Below are 17,603 nucleotides of genomic sequence, written 5' to 3' on the forward strand. Positions count from 1 at the left end.
TCTAGTTATGGACGACTACTATGGACGAGTTAACCTTAGATTGATCCCCATCAGTTGCCCCCTTGTCCTTATGTCATCCATGCTTCCATTGGCTTGACCCATGGTGGTTTTCCATTGGTTTTCCATTGACCCAGGTATCCTCTTCTTCTCATCTTTAGGTTTTTCTTCTTTAGAGCTTTTTCAAAATGTCTGAGATTATAGTGTCTTCATCTAGTAATAGTGACGAGAGGGAGATAGACGAGTATCACAACGAGAGTAGCTCTAGTGGTAGTAGTAGTAGTGATAGTAGTAGCGACAGTAGCAATAATAATGGGGGGGAAAACCACAGACGAGTGATACTTGTCTAGGGTTCCTAGAGTTTCCCTAGAAGTCCTCCAAGAAGAGATGAGGATAAGAATGGCCTCTAGGTCACTTGTTGGTACATCTGCCAGTGCCCCCTCGTCTACCTCTTCAAGTGAAGAGGAGATTTTATATTGTTGTGTTATAGGCGTCCCTTCTAACACAGACAAGAGCAAACTTAATTCCCTTAGAAGTTGGTACCAGATCCCTGACGACCTTAATCCTCATTTGGCCATCTATGGTGAATGGTGTTGTAATCCTCACTTTGGAGTAGGTATATATAAGGCTTATCTTCTAGGGGGGCTTAGGTTGCCTCTTAATGCCTTTGCTAGGGAAATACTCCATAGGTTAGGCATAGGCATTAACCAGCTTAACCCCAATGCACGGAGGCTTATCATATCCATGCCAATATTGTGAAAGGAAGTTTTTGATGGGAACTGTCCTCTCACTGTGGATGAGTTCTTATACATTGTTACAAACCCTCAAAAATTAGTCAATCCCTAGGCTTTTACAAGTTTTTCGCTAGGGGTTCAAACTGTAAGTTGGTCAAGTCCCTCCTCATATCTGATAGGAGATGGAAGATAAAGTTTTTCTTTGTCTGTATGTTCTAGGCTGGAAACCCTGTTGAGGTAGGCAGAGACCCATTTCCTCCCTACACTAGTGAGATAGGGAACCTTTGTCCAGAGGGTATGTTACTTTTCACTACACATTTTACCTCTTTTGTTATATCTATCTAACTCTATTTGCTTTCTTTTTTACAATTGTAATACGACCTTCCTTGAGTAATTTCTATCTTGATCGCGTCCAGTGGGCACACTCGTTCACAGGCAGGGCTTTTCATTCTTTAGTAACTCAACGTCTTCTAGCTCTTTGGAAGCTTAGACTTGAACCAACTGAGGAGGCACTTGCTCACAAGCTCACCATGTGTAGACGTGAGTTGCTTACATTGCATCCTAATTGTTTACTTCATCTAAACTCTAACACATCTTTCTTCTTGTAGGAATGGCAACCATGAAGGAGAACAAGGGGAAGGGTTTGGCAAATGAAGAAGTTACCCAGAAGGAAGTAGTCCACTCCCAACTTCATCCAACTGGCGCGGAGAAAAGGAAGGCTCTTTCTAAGACAATAGGCGTGGGGAGTCTTCCTAGTCGTTGAGGCCATAAGAAGGAAAGGCATGGGTCATCCAAATCTGGGGTCTTCAAGTCTGGCTCTGTCGTCCTTTTTGCTCCTACCAAACAGCCATCCATAGTACAAATCCTTGACTTGGATTCATCTAATCCTCCTGAAGCCACCTCGTCCAAACCTCCAAGTGGTAGCCCCATGACCCTCCTCAGGAATGAAGGCCTTGCCTGGGGAGGTTTCAGCAAGTTATGTCTAAGGAGGACGTTGCCATCTATTATGACATGTCTATGAAGGAGTTTGAGCGTTCTACAGTTCATGACCTCTTCAAGGTACTTTTTCTCGTCTTTAATCATTCATAAATTAAAATATTCGTCCACTTGTCTCATGTCCATATATTTTAATACAAGCTATGACTAAGTTTATGGCTACGTCCAGACAAGTTTACGAATTGGACAAGCAAAGGGTTAAGCTTGAGGCAAAGATTCGCAAGATGGAGAGAGAATCCAATCGTCGAGATAAAGTGAGGGCTAAGTTAGAGGACGAGGTAAAGGAGCTGAAGAACCTCGTTGAAAAGTTAAAAGCAGGTGTTGTTAAGAAGGACACTCACCTAGATCACCTCCAAAAGAGAAGTGACGAGCTCTGCACTTTTCTAGGAGAAACTAAAGAAGTAGCTATTAAGGAGTTCAAGGCATCCAACAAGTTTACTAACCTTTTGGACAAAAACTATGCTGTTGGGTTTAAAGACTTCCGTATGGACGCAATTGAACACTTACCTAGAGTGGATTTCAGCCCTATCAACTTCGCATTGCTGTTGAGAGCTCTCTTCTCCAGACGAGTTCTAAAGATATAAACGTCGAAGACGATGCCTCCAACCAGCCTACCAAGGATGACCCAAAGTCTAGGGATACTATCCCCAGTGGTTTATAAAAGAATTTATAATCATCTTTATTTACCTTCCTTTTTTTCTTCTCTCTTTTATTTAAGGGGTCCATTGTTTTGGACCATTTAGATTCATGCAAATACATTAGCTCGTCCAAGTTTAAGGACAGGCATTTATACAATTTCCTTTTTTAGGCTTGATACATTAAATGGTTGTTGGACGATGGCTGTCTACTCTCTTATTTATGAATATATTTTCATCCATGTTCGAATACTTATTCTTATTTTTATTGCAAATTTTAATTCCAATTGTCCTTCGTCCATAATTGGGACTTTATTTTGGAATAGACGAATATTTTCCCTGTCCTTAGACTTATTCTTGGAATTTTTCTTGGCTATTTTTCTTTTTGTCCATAGCTTGGATTGCTTAGTGGATTGGACGTGTCATCCATATAAAGTGTATTGCATGCATCCTTTTCTTCATCCTTTATTTTTGGATGAGTGAACTGGGAGGTGTTTGTTCCTTCGCTTTGTACTTACCGTTATTGCCATAGTTTTTATGGCAATTTGACTTTTCCTAGTCTAAGAATGGCTCTTGACGATACATCTCCACATCCAAAGATTTTAAACATCGTTAATTTCATATTGATATTAATTTCACAATATCATCAACACTTAAATTAGAGAATCCAGGCTGCTTTATATACAATAAAATTGTACATAAAATTGTCCATAAACATTAGAGAACTTAGTATGAAGCATCGTCCAAAGACATCATTCATGCTAGTACTTAGTCCTTTGTTTAGGAAATTCAAATTACTTTATACACAAAAGGACTTTGTTCATGACATCATCCATAGCACACGCTAGTAGTTAGTGCTTTTTAGGGAATTCAAATGCTAAAAAACATAAAATACTGCTGAAAAACATAAGTGTTGAAAGATAACATGAATAAATTACTAATGATCACTAGTAATCTTTAGTCTCGTCCATGCTGACCTTCCTAACGAGTCTTCTTCACTAGTAGTACTTCCTCAAGTACTCCACATTCCATGGGTGTTCCAGCTTTCATCCATCTAGGGCTTCTAAGTAATATGAACCTCGCCCTTTGGAATTGATAACTCTGTATGGTCTTTCCCAGTTAGGTCCCAACTTTCCATAAGCAGGGTCCTTAGTAGCCAAGGACACCCTTTTTAGGACGAAATCTCTGATGTTGAATTGCCTTGGCTTCACCAATGCGTCATGGTGCTTAGTCATCAAGTTCTTGTAACGCCCCACCCTCTGTTCTACATCCATCCTTACCTCGTCAATAAAGTCAAGGCTTAGAAGAAACTGTTTCTCATTCTCCTCATTGTTATAGTGGGCCACCCTATAGCTAGTTAAACCAACTTTCATAGGTATCACTGCATCACTTCCATATGCTAGCTTAAAAGGAGTTTCTCCAGTTTGAGTCCTTACTGTCATCCTGTATGCCTAAAGGACACTTGGTAATTCATCTGGCCATATCCCTTTTGTCCCTTCAAGTTGAGTCTTAATGATCTTCAACAAGAATCGGTTTGTAACTTCTGCTTGTCCATTAGCTTGTGGGTGGAAGGGAGGGTAAGGAGTAGTGATTCCTGATTCCCAGCTGCTTATAGAACTCTCTGAAGGGTGTGTTGTCAAACTAGCATCCATTGTCTGAGACAAGCACCCTAAGGATACCAAAATGGTAGATAATGTTCTTCTAGACGAAACTTTTGACGTTATGCTCGGTGATCTTTGCCAATGGCTCTGCTTCCACCCATTTAGTAAAATAATCAATCCCTACCACCAAAAACTTCATTTTCCTTGTCCCTATGGGAAAGGGTCCAAGGATGTCAAGTCCCCATTGGGTAAGGGGCCACCATTGGAATGAGGTGTTCTGATGGTCATCTAGGCACATTGTTGTAGTGCTGACACTTGTCATAGGCTTTGAAGTAGGCTTTGGCATCTGCTTGCATGGACGACCAGTAGTATCCGATGTGCACTATCTTATGAATGAGGAACCTGGCCCCCAAGTGGTTTTCCATAGGCTCCTTTGTGAACATCTCTCAAGATGTAATGAAACTCGTCCAGAGTCAAACATCTTAAATAAGGTTGAGAAAAACCTCTCTTGTTCAACGCCTCGTCCATAAGGACAAACCTCATCGCTCTCACCCTTAGCTTCCTTGCTTCTTCCTTATCCTCTAGGAGGATCCCATCTTTAAGATAAGACACAATTGGAGTGGTCTAATTGGCTACTCCGTCTATCTGGTGTACTTCTAGAATGTCAATACTCGAGATGTACTAGACTTTAATTTGATCACTCACAACCTCATCTGTAGATGCCATCTTGGCTAGGACGTTAGCTTCCACATTATCCTCCCTTGGCATTTGTTGAAATTGTGTTGTTGCAATGCTTTTGATGCATTGATTAACTTTGCTCAAATACTTCTTCATTTGTTCTTCCTTAACTTCACACTTTCCATTCACTTGGCCTATCACTAACTGTGAGTCTCCTTGGACGAGGACTAAATCTGCTCCAAGTGATTTAGCTAATTCCAAGCCTTGAAGCAAGGCTTCATATTCAGCTTCATTATTGGTTGTGTTGAATTGTAGACAGACGGCATACTCTAGATGATCCTCTTCTGGTAATTGTAATACTATCCCAATTCCTCCTACATGTTGTGTGGACGAACCATCCATATGGATGACCCACTGTTTTGCCCCCTAGTCTTTGTTCTGCTAATTATTAGCAAGAGTGAATTCGACAATTAATTCTGAAAGGACTTGAGCTTTTATTACTTCTCTTGGTCTATATCACACGTCAAATTCACTAAGTTCCACCACCCATTGGATCAATCATCCAGCAGCCTCCAGCTTATTCATAGCTTTCTTCAATGATTGATCTATTAGGACATTGATTACATGAGCTTGGAAATAAGGCTTGAGCTTTCTTGCTGCTCGCACCAATGAAAATGCTAACTTTTCCATGGTGGATATAGTCCTTCAACTCTTCTTAAAGCTTTGCTAGTGTAGTAGACGGGTTTCTGTACATTTCCCTCTTCTCTAATCAAGGCCGAGCTCACTGCATAAGGGGATATTGCTAAGTAGAGATAAAATTCTTCACCTGATTTGGATGAGCTCAACAGCGGAGTTGAAGCACGATAAGCCTTCAAGTCTTGAAAAGCTTGTTGGCACTCGTCTGTCCATTCAAATGCTTTCCTTAATACTTTGAAAAATGGTAAACACTTGTCAGCAGCTTCTGAAACAAACCTGTTAAGGGTGGCTACTCGTCCAATGAGGCTCTAGACGTCTTTGAAATTCTTTGGGGGCTCCATGTTCAAGATCGCTTGGATTTTATTGGGGTTTGCTTCAATCCTTCTCTATGAAACCATAAAACCAAGGAATTTTGCTAATGTAACTCCAAAGGCACATTTGCTTGGATTCAGCTTCATCTTATATCTCCTAAGTGTATCAAAGGTTTCTTGAAGGTCGCCTAGATGCTGAGCCTACTTTACGCTCTTGATTAACATGTTGTCTACGTATACTTCAATGTTTCGCCCAATTTGTGGACGAAACATGTGGTTGACTAGCCTTTAGTAGGTAGCTCTTGCATTTTTCAGACCAAACGAAATTACTTTGTAACAAATAAACCTTGGCTTATAATGAAGGATGTATCTCTTAGTCTGCCTCATCCATCTTAATCTGGTTGTATCCTAAGAATGAATCCATGAAGCTCAACAGCTGGTGTCCAACTGTTAAGTCCACCAGTTGATCAATGCATGGAAGAGGATAGCTATCCTTGGGACACGCCTTATTTAAATCTGTGAAGTCTACGCACATCCTCCATTTGCCATTAGCTTTTTTGACCATCACTACATTAGCTAGCCAATCAGGATAGTAACTTCGCGGATGAACTCTGCAGTGACTAACTTATGAACTTCTTCTTTGATGGCATTATCATGTTTTGGGGCAAACACTCTCTTTTTCTTACAGATGGCCTTGTAAGACGAGGACACGTTTAAATGATGAGTAATCACACTTGGGTCAATCCCAGGCATGTCTTCATGGCTCCAAGCAAAAACATCCGTGCTCTTTTTGAGGAATTCGACGAGATCCTACTTCGTCTTCTGCCCTATACTCGTCCTAATCTTAGTAAAATTTTCAGGGTTGGACTCGTCCAAAGGTACATCTTCCAATACTTCAATTAGCTTAACCAACGTTCTTCTTTCTTCAATGTTCATTGTCTACCTGCTTGTCCTTGGCTAACATCACCAAGTAACACTTTTTAGCAGCTAGTTGATCTCCTTGCACTTCCCCAATGCCATACTCTATTAGGAATTTGATAGACACGTGGCAGGTGGATGATGCGACCCTCCAATTGTTCAAAGTTGGTCATCCAATGATGGCATTGTATGAGGACGAACAGTCCACAACAAGGAAATTCATTTCCTTATTGATTTGCCATGGGTAAGAGCCAACCATGACTAGCAAGGAAATGGTGCCTACTGGTAAAACCTTCATTCCTCCAAATCCAATTAACGACACATTCACTGGATGAAGTAATTCTTTGTTAATCCTCATTTGATAGAAGGCTGGATAGTTGAGGATGTCTACTGAACTCTCATTGTCTATTAACACCCTTCTAGGTGTATAATTTGCAATTGCCAAAGTGATGACAATTGCATCGTCATGAGGATGGTGTAATCATCTTGCATCTTCATCTGTGAAAACAATGGCAGGCTCGTCTTCTTTGATCATCGTTGGTGGTCGTCTAGATAATTGAACATTTTGGACTACCTGTAGATAGGTCTTCTTGGCTTTGGACGAGCTTCTAGTTGATGTGCCCCCTACATTGATTCTTATTTCTCTAAATGGTTAACGCATTGGTTCTTCTACTTTGCCTTTCATTGGTTGCCTTTTGTCCTTGTGATCTTGTCCAAGGAAATTTTTCAACTTCCCTTGTTTAATAAGAACTTTGATCTCCTACTTAAGTCATAGCACTCGTCCGTATCATGCCCATGGTTTTGGTGAAAACAACAATACTTGCTTTTGTTCGGCTCGCTAGGATCTCCTTTCATCCTCTCAGGCCATTTCAATGATGGGTCATCTTTAATCTGCATTAGTACTTAGTTGGGTGAAGTATTCAGGGGAGTGTAGTTGGAATATTGCCATAAGGATAACCTTGCCTTCTTTCCATCATGATCCCTTTTCTCCCTTACTTTGGCTTTCTTTGGATGAGAACCCTACTCTGGATGATGTATATAACCATTCTCCAGTCGTTCACCTTTCTTCTTTTTCTTAGCAATAATCGCGTCCTTTGCGTTCATGAATCTTTGGGTTGAATGTATCAACTCTGCCATCGTTTGTGGCTCCTGGTCATACAACTTATGGATAAACAAATCTAAACTGACTCCATTGTAAAAGGCTGCCAAGAGGATCTTGTCATCCATCTTATCCACTAATAAGGCTTCTCTATTAAAGCAGCTAATAAAAGAACATAAACTTTTGTTCTCTCCTTGCTCTATGCTTAACAAAATAGACGAGGAACGCTTTTACCTTTGACCTCCAACAAAATTGTTGACAAACAACTTGCTTAACTCCTGAAATGAAATTTTGGTATTTGGTGGTAGCTTACCAAACCATACTCTAGCCAAGCCCTTTAATGTGATAGAAAATGCTCTACACATGATTTCATCTGGTACACCTTGAAGATGCATGGTTGTTTTGAATGTGGCAATATGATCATAAGGATCACGCATCCTATCATATAAGTCTAGGGTAGGCATTTTGAATTTAAAAGGAAAGGGGTGACTTGTGATGGATGCAATGAATGGGGAATCCGTCCTGTGGACAAGGTCATCCACATAATTTGCTCTCCTCATGGAATCCTTCATCTCCTCCATGGCTCTTTTCATCTAAGCCATCTCCCTCTCCAAATGAGGTACCCTATAGGTAATGGAACCTCTGGATCGGTCTCCTTCAGCATTGTTCTCAGCCCCTTCATTCTCTAAATTTTGGCCCCGTTCTTCACCACGTCAATGTTGGCGTTATCTATTAACTTCTCTAGTTAACTCCTGGTTTTGTTATATCAATTCGGCTATTAGAGCTACCATGGACTGCAAGTGTTATTGGATGGTCATCAGGGGTGTTGGTGCACGATTTGGGTGACTAGAGGTATTTCCACTCTCTTGGTGTCCTGGACTAGTGGCTATAGACCTAGTTCGAACCATGTAGCCTTTTTGTCTTGGAAAGCTAAGAAATTAACACTTAGAAACTTAACTCACTACTTCCCACAGACGGTGCCAACTGATGATGCACAAAAATCAATAGGCTCAAATGCTTCAGGTTATGGCGATGGTTTTTTGGTCCTGAAAAGAAAAGAAAGAACTATTAAGGGTAACTGGTGTAACCCGATCAAGGACCCTCCAACAGTTAAGTTAATTTCCTCTCTAGAACACAAGGAAGGGAAAATATTGAATGGTGGGACTTACCTTGGTTGAATGGGACTTACTCCTTTTATACAAAGTTAGAAGTGGGTCTACTTGTTCGAATCCACCACCATCATGGGAGATGTGTGTGGTTAATGGAAAAGAGGGAAATGTGGAGCAAATTTCGGGGAATCCTCTCCACATTTTAGGAGTAGTGCATCATGGTCCGATTATATGAAGCCTTTTGAGAAGTTTCTTGTAGAATTCACCAAGTGTCCTCTAGTTGTCCATGCCCTTGGATGACCTTCTTGAAATTGGATGACTTTATTACCTATGAACGAGTTGTATTTCCACCTATGATGCTCATCTTGATTTCCTTTTTCTCCACAGAACTTTTTGAACGTGGTCTAGTTATGGATGACTACTATGGACGAGTTAACCTTAGATTGATCCCTATCAGTGGGTATTACAATTTCTAACTCTCATGTGTATTTGCTAGGGTTTTCTCTCTAAAAAACACTCCTTACAATTTGGGTAATGAGGGTACTTATAGTGTGGGTAAAGAATTTGGTAAAACAATTTAACTTTTTGCCAAACAGAATGTTTTGCTGGTACTTCACGGGATGGCCCTTCTCGCGAAACACTCGTGAACTTGACAGCTTGGCGTGACTCTTCAACTTCCAATCATGTGCTTCACATGTGGCCTTTTCACAGGTTGCTTCTCGTGAGCTTCTCATGAACCAATTGTGAATTACACTAATTCATCTTTTGAAGCTTGATTCTTCACCGATCTTTCACACTCATTCCTTACAAATAAACTCATATGCATACAGGAAAATGATTGAAGAAATTACAATCAAATTTGGCATGGAATTATAGCCAACATAAGCTAGTTGGAAATCATAACTTTACAATCTTCCCCTTTGGCTATTTCGTGACAAAACTCCTAAACAGACTTTAGACTTAAACGTGAGTTTGGGAACATAGGCACAACTCATTCACACCTAAATCTAAAAGTTGTAAAGCACTTGAACCATATACACCTGTATCCTGAAACACTTGCACATAACAAATAAACATCATTAAGCACTAGATAAGTAGAACACAAGACATGAATGAAGAACAAGTAAAATGCGATCAAGATACCAATTGAAGTATAAGACATAAAGTACAACTTGATCAAACATGAACAGTAATTAGGAAATGACCACAATGAACATTTAACTAGTAAATGATCATCTGGACATGCAATGCAATTAAGAGCAATACTGAAATCAATTGCATGTCCAACATACCACATAATGCATTAAAGAAACTAAGGCAAAAAGCAAAAGATAACTATAAGCATCAAGAAACGGCTATAAAAACCAAGGACCATAAAGTACTAAAAGAAAACTATGTTTTAAACCAAAGTACTTGAAAGCTTTAAATAAAGCACTATAAATAAACATAAACTAGAAAAGCATAACAAAAACCACCAAAATAAACCAATGGTGTTACTACTCCCTATTAGGCTATACTCTCCCTCAAACTAATCTACTCCTCATTTTTTACCGGAATGCCCAAAGGTCCTAGAATGCATTAGACTTTGATTCTGATTTCTCTAAGTCTTGGATCTAAGAAGAGAGGGCAGTGATTTGGCCTTGAAGGTATGTGAACTGCCTTGTGGAGTAGTCGATATGTGAAGTCAGCATGGCATGCATTTCTTCTACCCTTCCATGTACATAATCAAGGTGGCCGGGTGCTCTTGCTTGAGAAGAAGGCCATGAAGTATCCTTCAATACAGAAGTAAATTGCTCAATTTCCTCAATGGTGTTGCCTCCTTCTTCTACAACTTCATCTCTTAGAATTTGAGATGTACTGGTGCCTAGATTAGGAATGTAAGCTTTGCTCGGAATAATGGTTTGCTCACTGATAGGTTCTTCCCTTTGCATGACCGAAAGACCACTTGGAATCTTCACCCTTGCCCTTGATATTAGAGACATGACAAGGCATGGGAAGGGTAGAGTTAGCCTTGAATTTCTCTTCTTGATGCACTTGATGAAGAGATGGTAGATGTGACCACAAATATCAATCTCTTTGTGAGTAAAGAGATCATGTAGGAAGACACTCCTTTATGCTAACAAGGTTGTCAAATTCTTCATCGGATAAAGGTTGAAGTTCATGATGTAGGCCAAGTCTCTCATCTTTGGAGAGAACTTAATCGTGTGCAAGGCCTTCTTCTTGAGTTGACCTCCAAGAAATTGCATAAGAGGCTCAAGTTTCTCTTTCCTCTCATTATAGTGCAGAGAGGTGTCTAGAGTCATCAATCAAATCTCTAGGAGCTCTTGGATTGACTCCCTCGAAATTATGAACTCTCTACCCCTTACCTAACAATTAATGTGGTTGCCTTCCATAAATACATTAGCAAAGAGCTCCCTGATGATGCACTCATACATATCACCAATAGGATTCAGGAATTTGGTCCAAGTCATACACAACTAGCACTAAGTTAAGTGACCTATCTAACTAGTAGAAATGAACATATATGACCCCCCACCAAAGTGTTTACATTGATTGAAAGCTTTTCATTTGCCTTCCCACTTTTCATACTTTTTTTTATCAATACAGCTCAATTTTTTATATTTCTTTGATGAATAAGCCTTTGGTTTTGGCACCATACATTTTGAACTCACAAAAGTGTACCTTTGGAGTAATCGCCGGGAAATTGCTAGACTTCCTAGTGAGTGATAGAGGGATAGAAGTTAACCCATCCAAGATTAAAGCCATATTAGAGATGCCTTCACCCAAAAGTGAGAAAGAAATAAGGGGTTTCTTAGGTCAATTACAATGCATTAGTTGATTAATTGCCAAGCATAGCTTTACTTGTGAGCCCATCTTCAAACTCCTAAGAAAGAATGAACCACATATATGGAATGATGAGTGCCAAAAAGCATTTTTATTTATCAAGGAATATCTCCTCCACCTACATATCCTAGTGCCTCCATAGCATGGAAAACCCTTACTCTATACCTTTCCATCATAGAGGATGTGGTTGGAAGTATGCTTGCACAAGAAGAGAATAACAAGAATGAGAGGGCCATATATTGTTTAAGCAAGAGGTTCTATGATTATGAGACTAGGTACATTCCTATAGAAAATTCACTCTTTGCACTTGTTTGGGCTGTATAGAAATTGAGACATATCGTCTTACTTTTCCATATATAGGTGGTAGTAAGAATGGACCCATTGAAGTATCTTTTTGAGAAACTCGCTTTGAGTGGAAGATTTTCAAGATGATTGACCTTATTGGCAAAATTCGATTTGAAGTATGTGGCTAGAAAAACTATCAAAGGGAGTATCGTGTCAAATTTCTGTGCTGAGAATCCTATAGAGGGGGAAGATGGTAAAGAAGACTTTCCAAATGAGGACATTTTCGATGTTGAGTTAGGACATTTTTTATGTTGAGTTAGGGACATGGAAGATGTACTTTGACAGTTGTAAACTAATATAGGAATGGAATAGGAATACTCTTGATCGCTCCCGAGGGATCTCATATACCTTTAGTAATCAAGTACTTTGAAGCAACTAATAGCATGGCTGAATATGAGGCTAGTATTGCCAGAATGGAAGCTCTTTGAGAATTGGGGGTAAAGGAGACCGAAGTCTTTAGAGATTCAACTTTGGTTATAGCCCAAGCACAGAAGTTATGGAAGGTGAAAGAGGAACATTCGAAGCCTTATTAACAATACTTGGAGGACTTCACCAAGACCTTTGGCAGAATTGAATACATAATCACCCGTAGAGCTTAAAATTAATTTGCGAATGTCTTAGAGGCTATTTGGTTCATCAATTTCCATAACTCATATCTCTGTTTCCATAACTTATAACTCAAAAATGGTGGGACCCATAGCTAGAAGTCCGTTTGGCTCCACCATAACTTTGTTTCCATCATTCAATTATCTGATTTTTGAGTTATGGAAACTGAAAACACATTTTAGCTATTTTCAGTTTCCATAACTTTGTTTTCAATGACATTTTCGTAAATAATACTACATGGAGGGACCCACTGTCAGACTCAGTTGTAACTTTGGACCATCTTTTTTTTTCTTTCTTCACTGGGTTTGGTGCGTGCGTTTCTTCATCTTCTTTTTTTTCTTTTTCCTTTCACACTAGGTGGCTTCTTCTTCTTCCTTCACTGCACGCGGGTTTTTTTTTTTTTTTTTTTTTTTTTTTTCCACTGGGTTCGATTTCTGGGGTTCTTCTTTTTTCACTGGGTTTCGTTTCTGGGTTTTTTTTTTATTGGGTTCGATGAGTTTGGGTACTAAAAAAAAACTACACCGAGTGATAGGTATGGGGCCCACAAATAGTGTGAAAAATATTAAGTGATGACAAGTGAGTGATGGTGCTAAACAGGTAGGGTATTTTAAGTGATGAGTGATGAATAATAAGTAATGAGTGATGAGTGATGAGTGATGAGTGATGGAAATTGAGTGATGGAAATTGAGTGATGAAAAAAAAGCATCCAAACAAGGCCTTAGCTACCTTATCCTCCATGGTTGAGATACCTGAGGGAGTGTGAACGCAATCCTTGGAGATTGAGCGAAGTTATGAGGAAGTGTGCAAAAAGAAGATCGAAGCTTCAGTAATGACCATAGAGGAAGAGGAAGTTCCGTGGTACTATGGCATTGTGAAGTTCTTAGAACTAGGGGCATATCCAGATGATTCCGACAAGAGAGAATATCGTTCCATTAGGATGATGGAAGCACAATATATCCTATGTGGAGGACAACTCTATAGAAGATCCTATTATGGCATACATTTTCGTTGCTTGAAGAAGGGAGAAGCCAAGAAAGTAATGGAAGAAGTTCATCAAGGGATTTGTGGCCCTCATATGAATGGAAGAATGTTAGCCAAGAAAATCCTAAGGATAGGGTACTTTTGGAATATTATGAAGACCGGCTATGTGGACTATATAAAGAGTTGCCACGATTGTCAGACACATGCCAACTTGAACCATATACCGCTTAGTGAGTTGTATAGCATGACTTCTCCATGGCCATTCTCAGTTTGGGGCATAGATGTGATCGGAAGGATAGCTCCTAAGGCTTCTATTAGGGACATTTTTGACATAATTGGCTAATCCTTTGATAAAACGCACTTTACTTGTAATTGGGTAGATTTAGAATGGGTTTAGTACTTCAAGAAACAAGTGTTCAAGTTTAGTATTAAAGCCATGCAAATCTGACCAAGAAACAAGTGAAGAAGTGTTGTTCATTAAAACTTGACAGATGTCTCGACAAAATCATTTCTATCGAGGTTTAATATTGAAGCTCAACAAAAGCTCGACACAAGCTGTATCTGTCAAGAATTACAAAATCATAAATTCCATATCTGATTACATGCATATCCTTGAGTATTTGTGTAGGGTTTTTTTTTTCTCACAACCCTAGACATATATAAGGATTATTTTAAGGGCCGTCAAAAGGTGATGCAAGGTGAATATACATGCAGTGTGTGACTGAAGACAGAAATTGCCCTACTTCATCTTTCTTTTTATAGAAGCTACTGCGTCTTTATGCCAAGGGTTTTGTGACCAAAGAGCTTCTTGATCTTCATTGTTGGATGAGCTGAAGAGCTTTGCAGCCAACATCTTCCTCAAGTTGGTGTGTTAGTCACGTATTAGGATCCATGCATCATTGGTTAGTCACGTACTAGGATATGTGCATTGAAAGGAGAGATTACTGCTACAATACAAGTCTAATTAGGTATTGGAGTAAGGGTTCAACTGTAGGTTGGTATTAGGTACTGGGATTCCTTTTACTTGTAACCGCTTGTTTTGATAATAGTGGATTCTCGGGAGTGGTGACCTTAAATTCACCCAGTGGGGTTTTGCCTCGGTGGTTTTCCCCATTCGTAAACAAATCACCTATGTCAAATTTATTTTCTGCTGCATTTAACTTAGTTGGTGATTTGTTTGTGCTACAATGCTTATTGCATATTAAATTGACTTAATTAATTAATTTACCAAAGGGGTAATACATTTTTTACCCTTGTTTGTCATAGATAGAAGACAATCTCTTATTATACCTCTTTTATTTGATGGCACTAACTATGCATATTGGAAAGTATGCATGAGAGCTTCCTTGTAGTCTTTAGATGAAAAGGTATGGCAAGCTATGAAGATTGGCTGGACTAAGCCAAAGAAAGCACCGGCTGATTGGGATGATACCAAGATCAAAGCGACAAACTTCAATAGCAGAGCGTTGAATGCACTATTCAGCGTGGTGACTAAGGAGGAGTTCAAGAAGATATCTTCAACTGAAACTGCTAAGGAAGAGTGGACCATTCTTTAGACAACCTATGAAGGAACCAAGGCTGTCAAGAATTCAAAGCTCCAAAGGCTTACTACTAGCTTTGAGGAGATAAAGATGGAGGAGGATGAGTTATTTGATGAGTTCTATGCCAAACTCAAGGACATAGTCAACTCAGCCTTTAATCTTGGGGAAACCATTTTCGAACCCAAGGTTGTAAGAAAGATGCTAAGGTCTCTACCTGAGAGATTTCATGCCAAGATCACTGTCATTGAAGAATCAAAGGATATTGATTCTATTCCTTTGATAGAGCTAGTTGGCAACTTGCAAACCTATGAATTAGGTTTGACTAGAATTGGGAAAGGAAGCAAAAGTAAGAGCATGGCACTGAAGGCCAAAAGTAATGAGATTGATGAGTCTTCTAATGATGAAGATTCCAAGATTAAATCCTACATCGCTAAGTAGTTCAAGAAGTTCATGAAGAATGCCAATGCGAAAGGGTTTGATAAGGACCGTAAGCAATCTAGTCCGACTCAGTTCAAAAGCCAAGACAAAGGAAAAAAGGATGCTAAAGATGGCAGTCAGTACACTATTCCCTTTGGACCAAAGTGTTTTGGATGTCAAGGTTTTGGACACATGAAACAAGAATGTCTAACATGTCTCAAGTCAGTTGGGAAAAGTAAGGCTCTTGCTGCTACCTTGAGTGACACTGAGCTTGAGATTGAGTCAGATGACAGCGATGACGAGGGAATTTTGAATGCCTTCACTACTACAATTGATCCTACTGAAGGGGTTATAGAAATAGTAGGTGATGATGAGGACTTGGTGGAATCTAAGATTGAGAAAATGGATGAACAATATGACATCCATACAGCCTATGCAAAGTTGTACAAAGTTTCTGAGAAGTATAAGAAACTATGTAGGTTGGCCACCAAGAAGCTGAGTGATGTTGAGCTAGATTGAGAGGAGCTCTCTACCAAGGTTGATGAATCCAATCAAACCATTGGAGCACTGTGGTTTGAGAACAATTTCTTGACTGAAAAGACCAAGAAGCTTGAAGTGGAGCTGTTCCAGGTTAAAGCTTCACTGGAGAGGACTTCCAGTGCAAAGCTCGATGAGATGCTAAGCTTTTAGAAAGCTGCTTCTAACAAAACTGGATTGGGGTATGATTTCTCTTTTCCTAATATTGCCTCATCTAGTACAACTGTGTTTGTCTCACTTGCTGATAATGTTAATTCTAAGAATGATGAAGCTAAAACTAAAATAGCTAGTGAGAACTTAGATAAAGGCAAATCTATTTTAGGAGCATCCCCTAAGGTTGAAAAGAAAGAGACTAGAAACCCTAGGAATAAGAAGGACAAAAACAAAAAGTCTTAACAAAAGAAGCCGCATCTCTGTCATCACCGTGAGAAGGACAAAAACAAAGAGTCTTAACAAAAGAAGCTACATCTCTGTCATCACTGTGGAGCTTTAGGACATACTCGTCCAAATTGCTATAAGTGGTTAGCTACTTAACAAAGCAATAGTATGCTCTCATTTGGAAACTAGAATCAGTTCCCATCCTCTCTTGCTCCTCTTGGAGATCTTCTTAATGCCCTCATGTTCCTTTCGAACTTGAATAGTTTTAATCCCTCATCACTGGATCAAAGGTTTGCTCAAAGGAAAGATTCTTCCAAGGTGTGGAAGGAAAAAGGCTTAAAGTGATTTAATCACTTTCTCTCTCTCTCTGGTTATGCATTACTTGTTTGTTTTTACTTTCCTATTTTTGAGTCAATCTAGCTTTATGCTTTATGTGTTTCTTTATGTTTTTGTTTGGTTGTTTTTCAGTTTTTTTTTTGTTTTTGTTTTTTGTTTTTTTTAATCTTTTCATAAAAAAATTGAAAATCAGAAAAATACAAAAACTGTGTTTGTGTATATTGGTACTTATGTACCTTGGATGGCCATTGAAACAAATTTTTCTAAACTTTGTATCTCTTGTAGCTTAGATGAGCATCTCAATGCACAACTAAGTAAGTGAGTTTTGTGGCTCATGTTTGTGATGAGTATGATTAAGTAATCTCTTATACTTAACAATCATATCACTCTTTTTTGATAGGAAGGACTAGAAAATCCTAAGAAAAAGGCATAAATAACCATCTCACCACTAAACCCTGCCAATCATGTATAACATTTGTGTGCTTCGGCATAACAAAATTGTGATATTTAAACTTACATAATTGGGTATTTCTTTTCTCTTTCTTATATACCCATGTATGATATGCTCAAAATGAAAAATATGCAAAGGAAATCAAAAGTAAAAAGAATCAAAATGCTTTTAAATATGGTTGCAAGCATGTTTCTAGGAGATGTGGGAGTTATAGTCCCTATTAAGCAGTTATGATTGTGTGTGAGCGTATTTGATTTTCTCATATCTCAAATTGTCATAATATGAGACACTTATGCATGCTTGCTATGTTTTTCACATACAACACGCAAATTCTTTGCTATTTTTAATACAATACATGTGTTAATATATGCTCACTAAAATGTCTTAACTTGT

This window comes from Quercus lobata, chromosome 1 (assembly GCF_001633185.2).
Source record: "Quercus lobata isolate SW786 chromosome 1, ValleyOak3.0 Primary Assembly, whole genome shotgun sequence".
In the NCBI taxonomy this organism is placed as follows: Eukaryota; Viridiplantae; Streptophyta; class Magnoliopsida; order Fagales; family Fagaceae; genus Quercus; species Quercus lobata.